The sequence below is a fragment of the Peromyscus eremicus genome, chromosome 10 (assembly GCF_949786415.1).
Source record: "Peromyscus eremicus chromosome 10, PerEre_H2_v1, whole genome shotgun sequence".
Taxonomy (NCBI): Eukaryota; Metazoa; Chordata; class Mammalia; order Rodentia; family Cricetidae; genus Peromyscus; species Peromyscus eremicus.
In genome coordinates this window covers 31939428-31959788 of record NC_081426.1, presented here as the reverse complement: position 1 = coordinate 31959788, position 20361 = coordinate 31939428, and the positions used below count along the sequence as shown (strand labels likewise).

At 46.3% G+C, this 20361-nt stretch overlaps 1 protein-coding gene and 1 long non-coding RNA gene across 6 annotated transcripts in view; one reads left to right on the top strand and one right to left on the bottom strand.

The window, feature by feature from the left end:
- Stk32b (serine/threonine kinase 32B) overlaps positions 1-20361 on the top strand; it is a 254592-nt gene that overhangs the window by 131784 nt on the left and 102447 nt on the right. The gene's annotated exons all lie outside the window — the stretch shown is intronic.
- On the bottom strand, positions 1448-13092 carry LOC131921108 (uncharacterized). 2 transcript variants are annotated; one of them, XR_009381840.1, is made up of 5 exons: positions 13016-13092; positions 12820-12903; positions 3130-3306; positions 2412-2704; positions 1448-1614 (listed from the first exon to the last, which is right to left on the bottom strand). It is a non-coding gene; the product is annotated as an uncharacterized LOC131921108 (long non-coding RNA). The 2 variants fall into 2 exon arrangements; XR_009381839.1 differs by lacking the exons at positions 1448-1614; positions 2412-2704 and having other exon boundaries at positions 2920-3306; positions 13016-13082.

The window sequence follows — 20361 nt, the reverse complement described above, 5'->3', positions numbered from 1 at the left end:
CACAAACTCCTGCTGTAAGTTTGTCTGTCTGCACCAGCCTCCCTCTGCTGTGTCCATGGAGGATCTTCCTTTTCCTGGGGTCCTAGCATAGCTTTGGTTTTTGCCTTTTATAGGAACAGTTATCACTTCTGGAATTTATCTCACATATCTTTCCGCTTGGGCTTTTCCTTAATGGGTTTGGAAATACTATGATGTTAAGATTTCTCTGGATTGGTAGGACATCCCTATCAACTTTTATCTCTTACCTGAATGAGGTGTTTTGGGTGTGTTTGTGACATTGAGTTTTGCTTTCTTTGTACTTTGGCCAATTTACACTTTAAACTTATTTTTTTAAGATTTTATTTAATTTTATGTGCATTGATGTTTTGTCTGCATTCATGCCTGTGTGAGGGTGTCAGAGCCCCTGGAACTGTAGTTACAGACAGTTGTAAACTGCCACGTGGGTGCTAGAAATTGAACCCGGTTCCTCTGGAAGAACAGCCAGTGCTCTTAACTGCTGAACCATCTCTCCAGCCCTATATTTTAAATTTATTATCGACCACTGCTTTTTAAAAAAAGTACCACACACTGTTCTTTTTCAAAATATTTATTTTTATTTGTTTCACGTGTGTGTGCATGAACATCTGTGTGTGTCTCTGTGTATGTGTTTAGATGTGGGTATGTGCACATCAGTGTAGGTACCCACAGAGACCAGAAGAGAATGCCACATCCCCCTGGGACTAGAGTTACAGGCAGTTGTGAGCCAGTCAGCATAGGTACTGGGCTCTGAAATCTGGCCTTTGCAAGAGTTACACCGTCTGAGCTAGCACACCAGCCCCACATAGAGTTCTTTATGCAACACAGATATCAAACTCGTGTCAGTTACACATGATGCAAATACACCCTTCAGATCTGCAGATTCTGTTTCTATTCTTTATATTTTGTCTTTTGACACACAGCTGTTTTATTTTGACAGAACCTCATTCATGCACCTTCCCTGTGAATAGTATGCTTTATTTTTTTTGTTCCACGATCTACAGACACCACCTCTGCCACCAGCCATACTTCACGTTTCCCTAGGTCTGTCTGAGCTCTCTGCCTTGTCTCTCGTCTGTCCCCCTCCCCAGCACCTCCCCTCTGTTACCCTCCCCAGCACCTCCCACCTGTTACCCTCCCCCAGCACTTCCCCTCTGTTACCCTCCCCCAGCACCTCCCCTCTGTTACCCTCCCCCAGCACCTCCCCTCTGTTACCCTCCCCAGCACCTCCCACCTGTTACCCTCCCCCAGCACTTCCCCTCTGTTATCCTCCCCAGCACCTCCCCTCTGTTACCCTCCCCCAGCACCTCCCCTCTGTCCCCCTCCCCAGCACCTCCCCTCTGTTACCCTCCCCCAGCACCTCCCATCTGTCACCCTCCCCTGCACCCCCATCTGTTACCCTCCCCCAGCACCTCCCCTCTGTTACCCTCCCCCAGCATAGCGTTCTTGCTGATCATAGCATTCCTCTGAGAAGTTTGGGGTCCTAGTGAGTCAGTCTCTCCCCTCATTTTTCAAAAGTTCTCTCAGATGTCTTCACTCTTTGTTCTTTTAGATAGGCTTTTGAATCCATCTGTCAAGTCCTATTAAAACTATCAGCTCCTGACAGGAAAACCATTGGATTTATAGATTAATTTTGGGGCATCTGACATTTTTATTATTAGATCTATGACATGGCATTTCCCTCCGTGTATTTAGATTTTTTATAAAGCTTTTTATTGCAGTATTATAATACTATCCATACACAGTCGCACATCAATTGTGGGATTTAATCCTAAGTGCCTTGTATTACTTATAGTTTGGGTCCTAAGTGTTCCCCAAAGGCTCAGGGATTAAAATCTTGGTCACTGTTGGGTGTAGTCAGACTTTTCTTTGGGCCATCAGCTCACAAATAATGACACAAAGACTTATTAATAATTATGAATGCTCAGCCTTAGCTTAGGCTTGACCCACTAGCTCTTGGATCTTTAACCCATTTATTTTAATCTACATTCTGTCATTTGGCTTGTTACTTATCTCTCCATACTGCCCATGCTGCTGCCTTCTTCTTCCCTGAGTTCTCTCTTTGCCTGGAAGTCCTGCCTATACCTCCAGCCTAACTACTGGCTGTTCAGCTTTTTATTACACCAGTCACAGCAATACATTTTCATACAGTGTACAAATATCCCACAACACTTGGAAGATGGTGGGACCCTGAGGGGTGGGGCCTAGGGGGAGTAACTTAGGTTGTTAGTGGCATGCCAGCAAAGGGGATTTAAAAGTCAAACTCTTGATCTCTCCTTCTTTCTCCTCTGCCTCCGCCCGTGTGTGTGCGCGCGCGCGCGCGCGTGCACTATCACACACATGTATGCGTGCCGTGGAATGCATGTGGAGATCAAAGGATAACCTTAGGCCCTCACCTTTCCACCTTGAGACAAGGTCTTTTGTTGGCTGCTCTGTTTGCCAAACCATGATTTGTCTTTTGTGACTGGTTTGCTTCACAGAACACGATATCCTCGGGGGTCATCCAGGTTGCAGCATGTGACAGGATTGTTTTCTTTTTATGAGTGAATAATCTCCCACTGCATGGACATCCTGCTTCCCTGGCTTCCTCCTCTTGACTACTGTGAGGGTTGCTGCCACGATTGTGATACTCACATACCACTTCTCAAACCGGATTTCAGCTCTACTGGGCAGATACTCCGAGGCAGTACTGTTGGGTGGTAAAATAATTCTCCTGTTAGTTTGTGAGGAGTCTCCACAGTTTCCCATATTGGCAGCACCATTTCATAGTCTGACCAGCAGTTCCCAAATCTCCTGGCTTCTTCCTGTTCTTGCCCACATTTGCACAAGCATGAGTATGTGTATGTGTGTGTGTGTGTGTGCTTGCTCACTACATTAGCCACCTTGATGGATATGAGGCAATGGTCACTGTGGTTTTTATTTATTTTTATCCAGTTTTTAATACACCTTATCTTTATACCCTGGAGCAATTATTTATATTATGCATCATACATATATTTGATGGACTAATAAAGAAAAAATTAAGGGAAATACAACTTTCAAATGGGAGGACCAACTTTGAGACTAGGTGTACTGGATTTGCAACCCTTACCCATTAAACTATTTCAATGTCACCTGTGTGTACTGCTTCAGAAATCACTCCCTCTGGGTTGATCTGTGCAGTAAGTGCTTTCTTTCTCATTAAAGGCTTCTTGGGGTGGATACGCTGCTGTTCCTATTGTCGTCCTATGTCAGGGGAGTGGGCTCAGGCAGCAGGCATGGTTTCCATGGTTTGAGTATTTGCTGGTTCTCCTGTTGATACAAATGGAGACAGACATACTGTAGGACACAAGGTAAGAGGGCTTGGGGGATCATTAGGATTTCTTTGATTCCTAGAGAAACACAGAGACTTGTTAAATGATTCATGGGCCAGAACCAAGCAGCCAGGCAGGAAAACTGCACTGCTCACTTGGACCCTCAGACAAAAAGCTCACAACTGGGACAACTGTCAGAGCCAGAGGCAAGTGGGCTTCTCAGTGTCATCCCTGAGCGGAAGCAAACAGCCAGCAGGGAAATGGGGGTCTCCCAAATCAGTAGGAAAGCACTCTCTCCTTCTGTTCAGACAACCATGTTATCTTTCAAAACATTGGGAGAAATCCCTTTTAAAGTAAGGTTAAATCCAGAATGCCAAATGGAAGGGGAGGATTGCTCTGGGGCCACAGCACTGAGCCAGCTGAGAGTCACATAACTAACCGAATGGCTGGTGGAAAATCTTTGATGCCAAACAAACTCCTCCAAAATGTGAGGCTTCAAGCAGCTACTGTGTTTGGCTCGTGCATCCAGTGCATCAGAATATGGGTCTGAGTGGGCTGTTTCATGTTTCTCCACGGTGTAAAAGGGCAACCTGAGGAGCACTGCCTCAGTCAGGCCGCCACAAAATTTCTGCTTGAGCACAAAACTCAGAGCACACCTTGGCTTGGGTCCTGGCTCTGCTGCTTATTCAACAGGTAGTCTTGGTCCCCATGGCCCTAGGCTTTCTAAACATCCCTCTTCTCTAAAAAGGAGTGATCTAAGTGTGGCACAGGTGCTGACTGGGCCAGTGGTGTGTGGTGTTGTAATCATGCTCAGTTTCTATGTTTTCCTTCCCTCTCCTCTGGCTGCCCTGCCTGTGGGTCTCAGCCCACTCTCATTCTCTTGGACTCATTGCTTCTGCCGGATCCTTTCCTAATGTTGTCCTGGACCCACCAACCCTTTAGGAAAGTTCTGAAGACCTTGGGATGTCACTATCTTTTCCTCTCAATTTGCAGTCACACCCACCATGGGGCCATCAAAGTTCCAGACTGGTAGCACAATGTTTTTTAGTGCTCCAAAGTCTCTAGAGTGATTCACCTGACCACAGCTTTGGCCTTGTTCTCCATCCCTTATAGCCACCCAGCTCTTAGTGTGTGGGAGGACACAGAATAAACTCTGAGCCAGGCGTCCAGGGTCCCCCAGATCTGCCACTGCCTGTCTCTGCTGCAGGATTTCCCACTGGATCCTACAGTGCAGAGATGCAGAGGCCTCTGCTTTGGATATGTGCCTCCTCCTCCTCCTCCTCCTCCTCCTCCTCCTCCTCCTTCTCCCTCCTCCTCCTCCATGTCCTCGTCTTCAAGGATTCTCTTACATGCACACCCTCACCTTTGAGACTGGCTCTTGCCTTGATCCACCGTGTCCCCTGAACTCTTAATATCACAGGATTTCATGTCACTTACCACTGGCTTAAAATGATTATGTCTCTTCTGTGACATTTCTGCCAGCTTCTGAGTTCCTTGAGGGCAGAGGCCAATGATATTATGACAGAATAAATTTTCCAAACCAGAATTCAGCCCCCAGCCTCCCAGCCCATGGTCTCTGGTGGATAACAGTTTCCATGACCAGGGCACCAAAGGGTGTGATGTATTCCATAAACAGACAGAAGAAAGCACTGGCTTTCATTTGTATAAAGTGTCTGCATATTAGAGCTAATTGAGAGATTTATTATCATAATTGTTACTGTCACAGAAGGTTTTCCAGCCTCCTTACCAGTTTTCAAGAGATACAGAAACTAATACCATATTTTTCTACATGGTTCAAAAGAATGTGTTCTAGTCTTCCCTGCAGCAGTATTTTGCCTGCTGGGCTGGCCTGCATGGATTCCCTCTAACCTTAGCTGATGGAAGCCAACACTTTGTCATCTTAGCTGAGCTGAGTCACTGAAGCCTTCCACGTTTACATGTAGGATACTTCCTCAGCACACTGAGGATTCTGCAGACAGCACCACAAACAAGACTTCTACTATGGAAACCTACCTGCTTCCAGCACCATAAAGAGGAGAATGCCTGCGTCTATTTCCATGAAGTTGATGTGGCTCTGGGCTGAGAAGGACACCAGCTTAAGAGCTGGGCTGTCACCTCACTAAGTATCCTCTCCAGTCACCACACCCCAGAGGCTCAGAGGCATCTCAGTCCTGGGAGCTTGAAGAGGTTTAAAGAGGCTGAGGGTCTTGCTCAAGTGACTTAAGAATGAAAGGATTTATTTGTCCCACAGTTCCAGAGTACTGTAGTTGTAAGTTTCTTCAATCCTGCCCGGTTCTGCAGCCGCTCAGACCCAAATGAACACGTAGAGGCTTAATTAATTACTAACTGTATGGCCTAATGGCTCAAGCTTCTCACTAGCTAGCTCTTACATCTCAAATTAGCCCATAACTATTAATCTATGTATCGCCACATGTTCCATGGCTTTACCTGTGTCCCATTACATGTTGCTCCTTGGACGGCTCTCTGGTGTCTCCTCTGCCTCTCCTTTCTCTTCCTGTCTATCTGTTTGGATTTCTTTTCTGCCTCTAAGCTGCCTTGCCATAGGCCAAACAGTTTTATTTATCAACCAATCAGAGCAACATATATTCACAGCATACAGAAAGACATTCCCCCATCAGAGTACAGTCTGTCATGACAGGGAACTAGAGCAACATGGACTTGGGTGAACTGGTCACCTCACAACCACAGTCAAGACCAGAAAACAATGAATATTTAATGTTAGTGCTCAGTTCGCTAGCTCTATTTTATACAATCTAGGCTATTCATCCTAGAGAGTGGCTCCACCCACAGTTAAGGTATATCTTCCAATATCTATAATAACATAATCAAGACAATCTCTAAAAGATGTTCTAAGAGGTTAATCTTAATCTAAACAGTTGCTTACGGTTATCTCCAGGAGTCGTGTGCTGCTGGCACCATGCAGGTAGAGTTACTCTGGTTCTCTCTCTACCAGGGGAAGGAGACTGTAGGACATGGGCTCTAGAGGTCATTTTTGATCTTACAGCTTCCTGTCTATGACCAAGTTGCAGACACAAAGCTCAAAGAGAAGAAGTGACCTTCCCAGGACCTACACTGTGCTCGGTGGCTTCTGAGAGCCATGTAGAATTGGCAAATGATTCATCTCATGCCTTTGAAGCTGGGTGCTGCTCCTCTTAGCCAAGTGTAAAACATAATTGACAGAAAGTTCCATCATAAAATATGGAAAGAGACTCCAACTTCAGGCTTCCAGGACTAGTGATCAGTGGAAGGGAGGCCATGGAGCCAGAACAAGCTTGATACATGAAAGAGGGAACTCCAAAGAGTTGTCACCAAACTATCCCCTCCACTGCTCTGCTGGTTACACTCCCACCATGTCACTAGCTACACTCTTTGGGCTGATGCATATCACCACCATACTATAAACACACAGGCAAGCAGAGCTTAGTTGCCCTATCTGCTTGTCTGTATGTCATTTGTCTGCGCACTCTCTTACCGCTCTTATAACCCAGGGACTATCAGATAACCTGTCCCTAGGATACCACCCTCTGAAGGTGAGTGACACTCAGGGTCCTCATGTAAGGGCAGGAATTGGGTCTGCCATTGCCTCTGGATCTTGGGAACAGCATGGAGCAGGCACCCTGTGAATGAGTGATGAGTATAATTTCCTCTTGCTGTGGTAAAATATCCTGGCAAAACCAGCTTAGGAGCTAAAGGGCTTATTTGGCTGACAGTTTAAGTTCACAATCCATCATAGTGGAGGAACTCATGATGACAGTAACTGGAAGCAGTTAGTCACATCACATCTACAGTAAAAGCAGAGAGCGATAAATCTATCCATGCATTCTCACACGGTTCAGAATCTCCTTCCTAAGGAATGGAGCTGCCCACAGTTGGTGGGATCTTCCCATCTCAATAAGTGCAATCAAGATCATTTCCTATATACTTGCCCACAGGCCAACCTGATCTAAGCAATACCTATTGAGACTCCCTGTCTGGGTGATTCTCTATCCATCTCAAGGTGTCAAGTTGACAAAATCTATCATTACAATATGTGTGGTGGAGCCCTGTCTTGAGTGTGGTGGAAATGCTTTTTTTTTAATGGCTATTTCAGCCATAGCCATCTACCTCCATCACCATTGTCAGCTTTGCTGGTCTCCTTGCTCCTGCAGACCCTTCTCAGCACAGCAGGGAGAGCCCTTGGGTTCACATCACACCATTCATTCACTCTCAATCCTTCAGTGGCTCCCACCTCATCCAAACAACAGTAAGTAAGGGTGTGGGCAGTGATGATCTTTTGACCTCCCATCCCAGCTCCTCTGTGCAAAGTCAGGTACCAAATGACTATGAGCTAGCTGGGGTACAGTCCCAGGTTATCAGGTATTGGCTATGCAAATGTGGGCAGATGTGATGTAACTCTCCTGGGTCTCAGTTTCCTCGGTATATATAAGTGATGATAGTTTCATGCCTACAGAGAAAGAGAGAGAGAGAGAGAGAGAGAGAGAGAGAGAGAGAGAGAGGACAATGGGCAATGGGATCCATGGTTTTATCAGTGCTGCAGGTATGCAGTTCTCAGTACCCATTCCTTGGTGTGTTTGTGTACATTGGCCTCTAGGCCTGTTGAGGCTTAAGGAGTCCCATTTGGTGCTTCCACGTCTTCAGCTCACCACGTGTACAGCTCAGCTCTCAGTGTCCCTCACTCTACTAGCCTCTTAGATCCCCTGCTCAATAGAGTGACTCCATTTTACTCTACAGGGGTGCACACATAGGTAGTTCTGATCTTCCATCTCTTTTGCAGCTCGCACTATCCATAAGGAGGTCTTGGGAATCCCCTAAGCCCAGCTTCTTCACTTCCCCAGATCCAGCCTGGTCTCAGTTGTCACCACCTCTATCCTGACAAGCACAGTAGGCCTTTGCCTGATCATCTCCCTCTTGCTCAGTCCCAACCTGGCATTCCCAGTGAGGATGCAGGGATGCTATTAAGACTTAGCCAGGCCACTCTGACCCTCTCTCACACTTCTCTAAGTAGTTCCATCTAAGCCACTTTCCTGCAGTGGCCCACCACACCCCCACCCTGATTTTGCTTTTGTTCTCTCCAGACTCATTTCTACTCCAACCCTTCCAGGCTTACCACACCTGTTCCTCAGGACCAGCAGACACACATCTGCCCCAGGACCGTGGGGCTTAGTGTGCCTACCTTCAATGTGCTCCCTACCTTCTAAGGTTAATGTGCCATTTCCCTTTCCACTCTAGGCCAGTCCTCAGCGACACTTCTCAGAAAGCTTCATGGGCTGTACCATGAAGGCTTCCAAGCATAAAGTTTAGAATATGAAATCTGCTCCTGGAAGCCAGGAAAGTATACTGAACAATATGGAGGACAGGGCACAATGATAGTACCCAGAGGGAATCTGAGGATGCAAACCAGGGGGCATGGCAGGTACCAACTCTCCCACCCACTTCCTATGACATTCATCCTCTGTTGGACTCCAGGTGTAGACACAGGCTGTACTCTTCTTGCACATGCCCTTTTCCTAGGGTCCATGGGGACTGTAGTCTTGATCCCCAGGGCGTGCTGTTGGAAGCCTTCTAGTAGAGGCTGCTGGGAGGTTCCCAGGTCACTGGGGGTTAAAGGTGTTAGTCATCTGACCCTTTTGGCAGTTCTCTACAGAAAGGGTTGTAAAACAACAACAAAAAGTTGGCACTACCCATTCAGCTCTCTCTGAGTCTGTTAAGACACTTCTTTCAGCTACTACTTTTAGCACTCCCAGAACAGGGTAGGGGTGCCATCCCTCATCTCATGCCAGAAGCCCAGCCAATGGGCCACCAAGCACGGACTCTGAATCTCCAAATGGTAAACTCAATGAACCACCTTTACATCATAAGTAGTGGAGTCAGACATTTTGTTATAGTGATGAACTGACCAGCATGCGCGCGCACACACACACACACACACACACACACACACACACACACACACACACACACAAGCTCATGTGCACATGCACAACCCTGTAAAGGGAACCATTTATATTAAGACTCTTGGGATGTTCATTGTATCTGGGGGGGGGGAGGGAGAGAGAACTAAAGTTTCCAAATGTCTGTGAGTTTTCCCAATGATGAAAATCCACACTACCCTTACCAAATGTCCACCAGGCTCTTGGAACTGGTTATGATGAGATTTTCACCATTAAACAGAAATATACTAAGCTCCCAGCAGGAACCAGGCCCTGGCTGGGCACCACGATGATTGAGATGTGTCCTGCAGGAGCACGGAGTTGGTGTATTAGGCAGAAAGCTGAGCAGATGGCAGCACAGTGAGATTAGCACTAACAGAGACACAAAAAGACCCAGAGGATCCAGCCCAAGACTCTGCCAGAAGGTCAGGGGTTTCTCCCATCTGCCTTTGGCTGTGGGAGCTGAGGCTTTCGGGGCTGCTGAGTTACAAATGGGGAAGGAAGTCTCTGCTCAGGAGGAAAGGCCCTCGCATATCTCCAAGGCCTAGAAACACATGTTCCCAAGGAGCAGTGAAAATTACCAAGGTCTGTGGGAGAGAGGATGCTGTGGCAATATGAAAGAAAATGGCCCCCAGAGGGAGAGGCACTATTAGGAGGTGTGGCTTTGTTGGAGTTGTTGTGGTTTTGTTGGAGTAGGTGTGGCTTTGTTGGAGGAAGTGTGTCACTGTGGAGGTGGACTTTGAGGTCTCATGCATGCTCAAGCCATGGCCAGTGTCTCAGACCACTTCCTGTTTCCTGTAAGTCAAGATGTAAGAACTCTCAGCTCCTTCTCTAGCACCATGTCTGCCTGCGCGCTGTCTTGTTTCCGTCTTGTTTCCCACCATGATGATAATGGACTAAACCTCTGAACTATAGGTGAGCTGCCACAATTAAATGTTTTCCTTTATAAGAGTTACTGTGGTCATGGTGTCTCTTCACAGCAATAGAAACCCTGACTAAGACAGATGCTTAATTGGGAAACATCAAAGCTATCAATATGCATGATCAGAAAATGAAGGAGGAGTTAAGAGCTGAGCTGAGCTAAGGGAACCCTATGCCTTGGTGCTGTCATGGCGAAGCTTGAGAGCTCTGCAAGGTCCAGCCAAGGGGCTGAGTTCTGCTGTGCCCATGTTGACTAGTCAGGCTCTGTGCTGGTCAGCAAAGAGGGCAACTTGGCCAATGCCTCATTTTTTAGCAAGGGCCATTCTAGACATACTGGTGGTGAGGGCATCTGCCCTCAGTGCTTTCAGTACTGGCCCCTGCTTGTGAGGCTTTGCATGCCAAATTCTGAGGCTTGGAAACGGTCCTGCAGGCTATGGAGAGCAATGTAAGGCCCATAAGTGTTCAACAGATAGTAGGGATGAGTGAGAGTCAGATTCTAAAAGAGGAAGGAAGCGATGAGACAAGGTAGGAGGCTGGCGCATCGCCAAGTCAGTGGACATAAGGGACAGGTATGTGAGAGAATTAACAGTCCCTGGTGACTAAGCCTTGCCTTATGTCAAACTCTTCGACCATTGAGGCTTTTAGCTCTATACAATGGCTCTTCACTGTGTGATACTGAGAACCAGAGAGGCTTAGTAACTTGCCTGAAATCTCATAGATGTAAAGACGTCAATGAGAAATGAAGGGGGATTTCTGAGCTGGTGTTTCTGAATCAGCACCTGGGACAGCTCCCAGAACCAAGGCCCCAGCCAGAAGAGCACCTCTGTAGGAAAGAGAGCCCCAGGAGGACACCTGCATTTCCTCAGCCAAAGCAGCACTGAGAATGGCTGACAACTAATGATGAGCTTGGCAGCCTTAGCAACAGAAATATTCAAATGCAATTAAAACCTGCAAATATAATAATCAAATGTAAATGAGCGGCAGCCAACCATTCCTGCTGCACGTACAATTAGCACATATGGTAATTTCACAGGAGGTCTAACTTGCTCCACTTCGTTGCCCCTGACAAATAGCTGATTCGCACCCCCTCCCGCTTTTTTGCAGCTGACAGTTTCCTGCCAGTGTTGTCCACTCATTCTGTGGGCACAAAGTCTAATTGCCTGGACTTTCTTATAGCCAGGATGTGTTCAGTCACATTTCAGAGCAGCACCAGGCTGCATAGCCTGCCAGACCAGTAGGGAAGGACAGAGAACACAGTGTTACCTTCTCTCTTGCTCACAAACCATGTGGATCATCATATGTGTTTGTATGTGTGTGTATGTGTGTTCATGAATGTGTGCATGTTAATATGTTTGTGAGTGCATGTGTATGTTTGGAAGTAAGAAATTGTCTTAGTTAGGGTTTCTGTTTATTGTGAAGAGACACCATGACCATGGCAATTCTTCTAAAGGAAAACATTTAATTGGGGTGGCTTACATTTTCAGAGGCTTAGCCCATTATCATCACAGTGATGGTGTGACATGGTGGGAAACAGGCAGACATGGTGCTGGAGACAGAGCTGAGAGTCCTTACTCCTGACCCACAGGCAACAGGACGTGGTCTGAACTAGGAATAGCTTGAGCATAGGATCCTCAAAGCTCACTCCCACAATGAACACTTCCTCCAACAAGGCCACATCTACTTAAACAAGGCTACACCTTCTAATAGTTTCACATCCTGTGAACTTACGGGAGCCAATTAAATTCAAACTACCACAGTGATCAACCTTAGGTGTCATTCTGCAGGACCAGAATGTTTCTGGAGACAGAGTCTCTTATTTACCTGGAACACACTAATTGCTGGCCAGCAAGCCCCAGGGATCTACATGTTATCATTTCCCTACAGCTGGAGTTGCAAGCATGTGCTACCATGATTGGCATTTTTACATGTGTTCTGGGGATTGAACTTGGGTTCTCACACTTGTGCAGTAAGCACTTTAGTGACTGTGCTGTCTCTCCAGCCCTGGACCATCTTTCTCTAGAATAAACACAAGGCAGGAGCCACTGTGTGGCAGGCCTTAGGTGAGTGGGGTTGTGGAATTATCTGATGGGTTGAAGCAGTAACAATGCTTCAGCAATGACAGAGTCTCCTGAAACAGACGAAGAAAGCGAGAAGCCCCAGCTACGAACTGGTTCTACAGAAGAACAGACAGAAAATGGAGGTACTGAAAATCACATTAAACAGATCACAGTCCCAGGATGAGTCCAGAACTGACCACTAATGACAGGGGACATATTCTGGGAGCACAGGGGCAAGTAAAGAGAAGTCACCCAACCCAAACCACAGGGGAGATGAGCAGAAACACAGGAACACTTGTGTGCCAGACTGTTGGGGGGGGGGGATCCTGAAGGAGTATGGTTATTTCCCCAAAATTTTGAAGGACACCTAAACATACGACTAAAGGAGCTCAGAGAATTCCACTTGGGATTACCCCTATGACATCCACTCCCATCCATGTCTTTATTAGAAACTTGAAGACTAAAGGTGAAGGAAAAAGTCTTGAAATCAGAAATGACGCACTTTCTACACGTGCATTCATTACTTATCTTGTTGTTATGTCAAAACACCTGACAAAGTAACTTACAGAAGGAAGGGTTTACCTTGGCTCATGGTTTGAAGGTGACAGTCCATCACAGTGGGAAGGACATGGTGGCAGGAGCGTGAGGCAGCTGGTCACATTGCACCTGCAGTTAGAGAGCAGAAAGAGATGTGTGCTCCTGCTCGGTTTTCTTCTTCTTATTCAGTCTTGGTTTCTAGCCATGAAGTGATGCTGCCCAGATTCAGGGTGGGTCTTACCTCCTCAGTTAACCTAGTCTGGAACTGTCTCCTAGGTGATTCTAGTCCTGCTGTGTTGACAGCATTAACCGTCACCATAGGGATGCCAGTAAGAATGTTAGTAGATTTCCCACCTGAAAGCAAGGGGATCGAATGAGGAAATGATGTCTCATTGGAAATGCTGAAGAGAACAGTTATCTAAGTGGTCACTTGGGTGACACTGTCCTTCAGGAACGAAGGGGAGACAAAGACATTGCTGTAGGAAAGCAAGAGTTTGTTATTAATAGCCTTCCTATGAAGGAAAAAAGAAAGAATATAAATGTAGGAGCATACCACAGGCTATCCCTTCTCCCAGAGTCTTGTAAATCATATTTGGTGTTGGAACAAAAATCATAACCTCACCCAATATTAGAGGCAATGATGTTTAAAGGGGAGAAGATAACTAGAGATCCGTGAAAAGTTGAGACTTTGCCTTTCCTTGGAAGGGGTTAAACCATGACAGCAGTAGACTGAAAAGCTACCAGTGTGTGTACTACACAGAGAAGCTACCGGGAAAGTGTGGGGAAAAGATTATCTCACACGAGTCACAGATCAAGACAGAACATTTAGACATGTTCAAGTTAAATCAACGAGAATCAAGAATAGAGGCAAGGGCTGGAGAGATGGCTCAGTGGTTAAGAGCACTGGCTGCTCTTCCAGAGGTCCTGAGTTCAATTCCCAGCAACCACATGGTAGCTCACAACCATCTATAGTGGGATCTGGTGCCCTCTTCTGGCATAAAGGTGTACATGCAGATAGAGCACTCATACATAAAATAATCTTTTAAAAGAGTAGAGGCAAAGGAGAAGGCTCGCACCCCATTCTCCTGAGACTGCCAGATCTAAGGAATTATCTCTGTTCCCCCAGCCTCAGGCCAGACACTGTCTCCTTCCCTCTCAGCAGCAGCTCCACACTGGCTCGCAGACCTGGGTGCGATGTTGAGAGTTGGGGGTTTATCATCCATCCGTTCCTCTGCCTTAGACTCCGCTGCTGCCTGGCTCTCACTTTAACTCTGAAGCACGGATGGGTTGTGTAGATTCTTTTGTCTTTTATTTAAAATGTCATGTCCTTGAACTCCCAGGTTTTCAGGCACACCATCTCTTTGCCCCAGATGCCCACCCTATCCATCCACTTCTATCACCAGCTGTTACATCCTAACTAGAGAATGTCAGCCAAGCCCATATACAGCCAAGATGAAATGCAGTCCTGCGCTGAGTAGTCTGCCAAGAAGCAGGTGTCCATAGCACTGGAGAGAACCAGACAGCTGTGCCAAGCCCCAATACTGCTGTTCCAAGAGTCAAGGTGTCTGCAGGTGGCCTGGCTCAAAGACTGGACGGGCGCTGCCTCAGCTGATGTCCAGTCCTTCTGCTGTGAGTGAGGGGTGTTTCCTGAACTGCTAAGAGTAGATGCATACGCTTTAATGCATAAGGCAACAAAATGCTTAGGATGAAGAGTGGCATTTCCAAGATGTAAGCTGCTGCTGTCACTGTGTTGACCGAAACTTTTTTTGTGCTGCCCAGAGATTTTGGGGTTTTGCACAAATTCCTAGGTCACTAAGGTATGGTGGGTTTCTAGCACAGTCTTTTCCTCCACCTTAGCTCTTCACTCCACATACCCTGTTCAGTTTGCTCCAAGTCCCTAAGACATCGGAGTTGTCAATCTCACCTGTTGTATCCCTTCTAGCAGTGTGCTGGCAGGTCCGTGTGCTTTTAATCCGCTTTTCTCTGATAACTGATGGTTTAGGACATATTTCATCCACCTGTTGGGACTTGTATTTTCCTTTGTGAAGTGCTTGTCCAAGTTTTCTGTATGTGTGAATGTGTGTTTGTGTGTGTGAGTGTGATTGTGAGTGTGTGTATGTGGAGTGTGTGTACGTGTGTATGGTAGTGTATGAGTGTGTGTATGACTGTGCATGAGTGAATCTCTGTGTGTGAATGTGGTGTGTGTGTGTGTGTGTGTGTATGAATGCATGTGGCATATGTATGTGCATATGGTGTGTCTATGAGTGTGTGTAAGTGTATTGTGTATGTGGTTTGTGTGTATGAGTGTGTGTGAATGTATGCACGAATGTGTGTATATGAGTGTATATGTGAGAATGTGGTATGTGTATAAGTGTGTGTGCATATATGTGTGTTTGTATAATTTTTGAGTTATGGTAGACTTTTATTCATTCCTAATAAGTTATTTTGCTAGGTATGTATTTCAGGAATATTTTATTTCAGTTTATGGATTTCATTATGTCTTATTAATGATGCTTTGTCATCCTAAGTGAGGCTTGCAAAAATATTTATCATTAGTATGTGTGAGTGTGGGTGTGGAGGTGTACGCATGCCATGGTGCACCTGTAGAGGTCAGAAGACCTTTCATTAGTGAGTTGTGAGTCTTTTGTGACATATGCTTTCACCTACAGAGCCCTAGGAGAAAGACTTACCGTGTTCTTTATTTTTCCTGCTTCCAATTGTCCATCTATGAACTTTTATTTACACAAGTCCCCAAAACTGTCTCCTTAGTTTTTGTCACACTTTACTGCTGATCAGTCACGCATTCAAATGACCTTTCCTGCAAAATGTCAGAAAAATGTCTTCTCTTCCAATACATGGGTCCTTTGCTAGAATCCAGGAAAAGGTGTGAAATTCTCACTTCAGAAATACACTCCTGGGAAGTGAGGAGGCTGGGCTACCTGTGTCTCCTGAGACTAGAGGGCCATCCCTGGGAAAATGCCCATTCCTGTTTCCTCCAACCTACTGTACATGGACTTCTGCAAAAATGGTTCTCGGAAAATACTGGTGCCAGTAATGGCAAGGATCTCAGGGCTGGTGAGAATGTGTGGTCCCGGGAGGCCCTGAACCTTTGCCTCAAGTCGCATGAGAGAGACACTGCAATGTTCCTAAATTCCTTGGAGTTACAGCAGGCTGGCTTGAATTTGTTGCCCTTGTGCTGATTTCAAGTCACATGTGCAGCTGAAATGTCCACTATCTGACCCCAAATGGGCCATTTCCATTTCCCCCCCTTAAGACAATCTTTGGCCATAAAGACTTACTTTTACATAATTGATGTAGGCTATAATTTTTCATCTTCTTTATTTCTACTTAATATGTTCCCTTGTGCTTTCCTTGCACTGCAGTAAAGTGCTGCTTTACAGGTAGCACAAAGCTCCATGCTATGGAAGGAGGGACACACATTTATTCTATTATGAGCTCATAGGACCAGAGAGGTTCAATATTTTCTCCTAACCAAAGATGAACATCTTAGCATGCATGTGCAAAAACTCATTTCCTCATATCGATCTGCTTCTTTGAGCTGCTTTTCTAGATGTTTCTTTCCTGCAGGAAAGGGATAAGTGTGTGAGCATTTTCGGTATCTTGATGTACATGAGCTCCCCTAATGAACAAATGCAGTGAATCATGTCAACACGTTTCTAAGTACCTAGCGATAACAGCAGCAGCATCAACAGCATTTGGAAGTAATTTCTTATGTTTGGATTTTGACAAAATAACTTCAGAGCTGGCTCACAGACTCTCCCTGGAGAAATTACGTTTTGAGACCGTGCAGTTGTGGCACATGACTTGCGCATTGGGCGTATAATATAGGGTTGAAATACTCGCCTTTCTACAGAGTCACATGACAGTCTCTAAGGGATGCCTGGGCGCGGGTTAGGTCTGTCTTCAAAGAAAGTCTTAATTAATGGTCTGGGAGACTTGTGACGGCAGCTGGCTTATTAAATTCACAGATGGGACTCTTGAGAAGTGGTGTGAACTCTGGAAAGAGGTGATAGAATTCCACAAAGAACTGCTGGGATTGCCAAAGAATACTGTGGGGAAGTATGCTGTGGTCAGGGCTCAGCCTGCACATGGGTCTCCCTGCACAGTTCTGTCAGGGGAGCTCCAGATGTGTATCGACACTGGCCACAGTCCCTGCCCACCATCACTGTGACCTTTAGCCCTTGATCTCTTTGGGGTTCAGCTATGATGACTGGTATGAGCTATAATGGCTCCAGGGTAAAATGAGTGAATATGGACCTGCCTAGCCATCTCTAAATTTACTCTGTGTGTGTGTGTGTGTGTGTGTGTGTGTGTGTGTGTGTGTGTGTTTGCATACTCACACATGCACATGCATGCATGCATGAGCACAAGTATCCATGCATGTGCATTTAGAAGCCAAAGACAAATGTCAACAGTGTCAGATATCTTCTCCTATTGCTCTCTACCTTATTTTACCTTGAGACAGGGTCTCTCACCAAACCTGCAGCTCACTGATTGGCTAGACTGGCTGGCTAGCCAGCTCCAGCAATCTTCCTATTTTTCCCTAGGACCCAGTTCTGGGGTTACAGATGTGTGCTGCCACAGTGGGCTTTTCGTGGGAGCTGGGGATCTGAACTCAAGTCCGTACACTGATGCAGCAAGCACTTTGCTCACTGAGCCATCGCTGCAGGCCCTCAGTCCCTTTAAAAATATTTAATGGGGTCTATGGGGGGTCCAGTCCCTCTATAGCCCCCTCCCAGGATCTGGGAACAATATACAACCAGCTGATAATCTGATCTTTGACAATATTAAATGAATCTAAGTACACGGAACCCTTTAGTTCATATGCTTTATTTTTCTGAGTCAGTCTTCTCTCTATATGGCTTCAGTTCTGTTCTCACACTCAGCTCCTTTCTGTCCCTTCTCTTCCTGTCCTCTCATAGTCCTAGTCCTAACTAAGCTCTTTTGCTCTCAACCTCATCTTCATTCTCTGATCCTCTGTCCATTTTGTCCCTTCCTCTCCTACTCTCCTCACCCTATTCCCTCCACCTACAATCTCAGAAAACTATGTCTTGCTGATTTCTCGAGCAACTCTTGCCTCAAACGCTTCACTGCATCTGGTATGCAAAAAAACCCTTTTGTTCTGAGTCAATTGCTCTGGAATGCCACTTGGCCTGTGAGAAGAAGGAGGCTCTGAGCTTCATTTGCACAAGAAACAAAGCTATGCACCTAGTGTCAGGCTGTGTCTCCAGAAGGGTGTTTACCTTAACTCAGGAGGCCATTTGTCATTATGGCCTAGAATGCTTGAGAAGTATTCCAGATAAATACACTGTTAGGAGTTATTGGAAGCATGTATAGCATACAAGAAAATCATTGCAGGAGCCAGCTAACATACATACAAAATCTAAAATATCACTAAGACTCCTTAAGTCATGGCTTGACCTCTGGAAAAGTCCTTGACCTTCCAGATAGTAGCTTTTGTCATAGTAGCTGGATTCCATTACATTATCCTGTGGCTTGCAGCAAAAAATATTGTGTGTTATATACTTTCATTTGTGTTCATATGTCTGTGCACATGTATGTGAGGTGCATGTTTGTGTGTGTACACGTGCAAGAGGAGGGCAGAGGTTGATGTCAGGTGTCTCCCTCTATCTCTCTCCACCTTTTTATTTTGAAGTAGGGTCTCTCATTGATCTCAGAACTCACCGATTTAGCAAATTAGATGGCCAGTGAGCTCCAGGGAGCCTTCCATCACCACCTCTCCAGTGCTAGGATTACAGGTGCATGCCACCATGCCACGCTTTTCACTTGGGTACTGGGGCCCCAAACTTGGGTCCTCACTGATCCATCTCCTCAGCCTCTGTTAACTCCTCCCCAACCTCCAGCATGTTTCATCTGAACGTTGACCGCACACTACTAGATATTGTTTCCCCATAATTAAACAGGCCAAACAAAAGCCATACAAAAAGGGTCCTAAACCTGCAAAGTCTTTAGAGACTGTGGCACAAGAAGAGACCCAGGAAGTGTATTTCTGGACCAGGACTCCAGGACGCATGGAATGCTCCAGCAGAAGACTTTCTGGAAAGGGGCAAACCACATTTTCAGTCTCTAAGTGAGCTAATGGGTGGCTAGCACAGTAGAAGGGCTTGGTCTTTACCATGGCCAAGCTCATACAGGCACAACACAGTTCTCCTAATTTCTATTCTGTTCTTGTATTCTTGAAACTGAGCCAAAGGGAAACATTTTATTGCAGTATATTGTCTTTATCCCCACACTGCCCTTTCCCCTGCATGTCTCAGCCAAGCACCAAATTCCCTCCTGCTGAGGATTATGGATGTCTAAGCCTCATGCTGGGGTGAGGAAGGACTCCTGAGTCACCACATAGTCAATTACAGCTCCCAGGGGGAGCGTGGGAAGATGAGCACCAAGCTCATCTGTAGGTCACAGGAAAGGGTCCATAGCCGAAACCACTTGTCCAAGGTCATGTGGAGAAGAGGCCACACAGCTGAAACTACAATCAGGTTCGTACATCTATTCTGCAAGGCTCTGGCTGGCTCATCCGGTCTCCCAGCCACAGTGGAGAGAGAGCTGACGGCCCAGCTGTGAGGGAGACTGGAAGCTGGTGCCGCTTAGCACTGTGAGTGGTATCCCACACTAGACGATGCTCTTTGAACCTCATTTTCTTTTTCTGGTTGTTGGTGCTGCTGCAGGACCAATGCAGTTCAGACACACAGGGAAAGCACTTGTCCAGTGTTATCTGAGGGTGTGAGTTGGCTCAGCCTCTCCCGACTACCTTGCTTTTCCATGACCACAGAGTGAAGACACTCTGCTCCAGTCCAGTAGCTTGTCATACTTCATGGTAGATGACTGCTCTCAAGGTGTGATCTCAGGCATCAATAACATCTGTCTTATTTAAATCTGTTACCAATGAGCAGGGATGCAACGGTCTTCAAATCGTGGCTTGTGACTGAGTGCTAAGGCAGTTGGGGGGCAGATGTAAAGAAACCTCCGCAGAGGTGCACCCTCTCCCAGGATCCTTCAACTCCCAAAGGGTCTTGACTCCTGTCCACTCACAGGTCTGGGCTTTGGAGACTCTTTGGCTGCCAGCATCGAGCCCTATCTAATTCGGCAGCACTAGGTGTATCGTGACTGCTCTGGAAACTTGACAAAATGGATAAAGGAGGGAGTGGGGCTGCATAGAGGAAGTCCAGAAAGGGTCTCTGTGAGCTGAATCACCTTTCGGGTGGGTCACACTGGGTTTGGCTATACTTGGGTCCCTGGTGAGATGAAGGCAGGGCCCAAATCCCAAGAGTCTAGGAAGCCTCAGGAAAGGTATGGAGCCTTTAAAACAGGACTGGATTTTGCAGGCTAACCCCCACACATCCCAAATCTGCAGGTGACCCGGTACATCCTGCTGCCACTGTGGCTCCAAAGCACCTCCTCACTGAACAAAAGTGGGAACATGTCAGCCTCTTCCTAAGTGCTGACATCCTAACATATCAGCATCGTTTGATCAAGTTCTAATCCTCTTTTAAAAAGTAGGCAGTGGTCTCTCGGATGACCTGAGTTTGGATTCCAGAGCCCACG